This window comes from Salvelinus sp. IW2-2015, unplaced genomic scaffold, assembly GCF_002910315.2.
Source record: "Salvelinus sp. IW2-2015 unplaced genomic scaffold, ASM291031v2 Un_scaffold1651, whole genome shotgun sequence".
In the NCBI taxonomy this organism is placed as follows: domain Eukaryota; kingdom Metazoa; phylum Chordata; class Actinopteri; order Salmoniformes; family Salmonidae; genus Salvelinus; species Salvelinus sp. IW2-2015.
This window is the reverse complement of record NW_019943062.1, coordinates 70,520-73,972: the sequence shown is the minus strand read 5'-3', so window position 1 is coordinate 73,972 and position 3,453 is coordinate 70,520.

The window sequence follows — 3,453 nt, the reverse complement described above, 5'->3', positions numbered from 1 at the left end:
ATATCCACCAATCCCAATTACCACAATACTCACATGGAGATTGGAAGAATGTGCTTGTAAGACTAGTAGTGATGTTTTGAATCATGCAGAAGAATTGGGAGGGAGTCAACCTTTTTTTGTGTCTTTTATTGACTTCCTGGTTCCTGATCTCTCTCTGTATAAATCTTGTCTTTAATCTGAATTGGGCTGTTGGACCAACTGTGCTCTTTTTATGTTGGTATTTTATTAGGATCCCAATGATCTGTTGAGAAAGCAGCAGCTACTCTTCCTGGGGTCCCACACAAACACAAAACATGAACAGTACAGAAATTAATAGACACGAACAGCTCAGGGACGAACTTCATACATTTTTGTTTTTAAGATAGAATTTAGTGTCAGTAGCCCATCTCTGCACTGTCTCTGTGTCTGTCTGAAGATATTCTACAGCACATGACTACGGTTTGACTTAGAATCCCTCATCCTGAAGCTCAATATATACATGTGTGTATGTGTGACCACGTCCTGTCTCTCTGGTGCCACTCTCAGGCCCTAAGTGTGTGTCGTGTGTATTGAATCTATGTGTGTGTGAGGCCCTAGCCTCTCCTCCTCTCTGTGAAAGCTACCCAGTCTCCCTCTTCTGTCTCTCCCTCTTCTATCTCTCTCTCTCTCTCTCCTCTTCTCTCTCTCTCTCTCTCTCTCTTCTCTCTCTCTCTGTCTCTCTCCCGTGTCTCTCTCCGTGTCTCTCTCTCTCTCTCTCTGTCTCTCTCCGTGTCTCTCTCTCTCTCTCTCTTCTCTCTCTGTCTCACTCCGTGTCTCTCTCTCTCTCTCTTCTCTCTCTCTCTCTCTCTGTCTCTTCTCTCTCTCTCTCTCTGTCTCTCTCTTCTCTCTCCTTCTCTCCCTCTCTCTCTCTCTCATCTCTCTCTCTCTCTCTCTTCTCTCTCTCTCTCTCAATTCAATTCAAGGGGCTTTCATTGGCATGGGAAACATGTGTTAACATTGCCAAAGCAAGTGAGGTAGATATTATACAAAAGTGAAATAAACAATACAAATTAACAGTAAACATTACACATCAGAAGTTTAAAACAATAAAGACATTACAATGTTATATTATATATATACAGTGTTGTAACAATGTACAAATGGAAAAGCACACAAGTTAAAATAAATAAGCATAAATATGGGTTGTATTTACAATGGTGTTTGTTCTTCACTGGTTGCCCTTTTCTTGTGGCAACAGGTCACAAATCTTGCTGCTGTGATGGCACCTGTGGAATTTCTCCCAGTAGATATGGGAGTTTATCAAAATTGGATTTTCTTTCAAATTCTTTGTGGATCTGTGTAATCTGAGGGAAATATGTCTCTCTAATATGGTCATACATTGGGCAGGAGGTTAGGAAGTGCAGCTCAGTTTCCACCTCATTTTGTGGGCAGTGTGCACAATAGCCTGTCCTTCTCTTGAGAGCCATGTCCTGCCTACGGCGGCCTTTCTCAATAGCAAGGCTTATGCTCACTGAGTCTGTACATAGTCAAAGCTTTCCTTAAGTTTGGGTCAGTCACAGTGTCAGTAGATTCTGCCACTGTGTACTCTCTGTTTAGGGCCAAATAGCATTCTAGTTTGCTCTGTTTTTTTTTGTTAATTCTTTCCAATGTGTCAAGTAATTATCTTTTTGTTTTCTCATGATTTGGTTGGGTCTAATTGTGCTGTTGTCCTGGGGCTCTGTCGGTGTGTTTTGTGTTTGTGAGACAGAGCTCTCTCTCTCTCTCTTCTCTCTCTCCTCTTCGTCTCTCTCTCTCTCTGTCTCACTCCGTGTCTCTCTCTCTGTCTCTTCTGTCTCTCTCTGTCTCTCTCTTGGTCTCTCTCTCTCTCTCTCCTCTCTCTCTCTCTCTCTCTCTCTCTCTCTCTCTCTCCTCGTTGTCCCTCTCTCTCTCTGTCTCTCTCCAAAGGAATAGGAGAAATTTCTAATGTTATACTATGTATACTACAGTGTTATAACAATGTGCACATAGGTAAGTACAAAAGAGAAAATAAATAAACACAAATATGGGTTGTATTTACAATGGGGTTTTGTTCTTCACTGGTTGCCCTTTTCTTGTGGCACAGGTCACAACATCTTGCTGCTGTGATTGCACACTGTGGTATTTCACCAAATAGATATGAGTTTAACAAAATTGGATTTGTTTGCGAAATCTTTTTGGGTCTGTATAATCTGAGGGAAATATGTGTCTCTAATATGTCTCTCCCTCCCTCTCCCTCTCTCTCTCTCTCTCTCTCTCTCCCTCCCTCTCCCTCTCTCTCTCTCTCTCCTCTCATCTCCCTCTCTGTCTCCTCCTCCCTTTCTCTCTCTCTCTCCCTTCTCCCCTCTCTCTCTCTCTCTCTCTCTCCTCCCTCTCTCTCTCTCTTTCTTTCTCTCTCTCTCTCTCTCTTCTCGCTCCTTTTCTTTTTCTATCTTTTCCAACTGACAGCCTTTGTAAGTCCTCTTCACCCCACACCTCACCACTTCAGCATGGAACCAGTTCTATGTATAGATCTCTCCCAGGCCTTGTGGCCTCGTCATTAGAAAGGCCTATCTCACATCTCACTGCATTCTTGTCTTGGTGGCTATGACTAGGCCATCTCTCATTTATTTATTCTAGACTCCACAGTTCAATGCGGCACACCCCACTTCTGTTTTGGTAAAAAGCTGAGAGATGGGCTAGGAGAAACTAAACCATTCGTAAATACATAGACAGAGCTATGGATTCAAGGACTGATCGTCCACAATATCACCATTATAGTTGAAATCATGTTATGAGGCGATACAGTGTTTATTTACATTTACATTGTTTACAAACATCGGAGTAAAACAAGCTCGTATTTGGGGTTCTAACTGAGAGTCATAAGTTATATTCTTCAAGAATCAATGGGTATACAGTGTGACATTCATTTATACTTATTTTCTATCCACTATGCATTCACCTATCATGGTCCAGATCTGTTTGTGTTGCAAAACCAACTCTTATGCTCGCTGTTATTCCAAGACAGCACAAACAGCTCTGGGACCAGGCTAGCATTACTCCCTATTGAGTCCAGTAATGCTGCAATGCGCCAGCGTTATCTCCGGGGTGTTGTGTTCTGTGATGTGTCTGAGATCTAGTCGTCTTTTCTGTTGATGAGACACTCCCTCCCTCCTTATCATATGTGATTCTCCCAAATGTCAAACGGTCCCCCTGAGAGCTATGGTAACGTACACAGTACTGGTGCAGGATGGTATAATTGTGACATTCATGTGAAGTGAGACAGAGGCAAAGCACCATTTGTGCATTCCCTCCTAACTCCCCAGTTAAAGACAGTCCACTCAGAGGAGTTTGTTTAGCATCGAAAGAAAGTGGAATCACTTAATTGTTAATTTGTGGACAGGACTGGAGAATCGATCTGTCAGGTAGCACTTTTCCACAGAACAGAAGCCTGTTTGCATGGCTGGGAGTTGTGTGTGT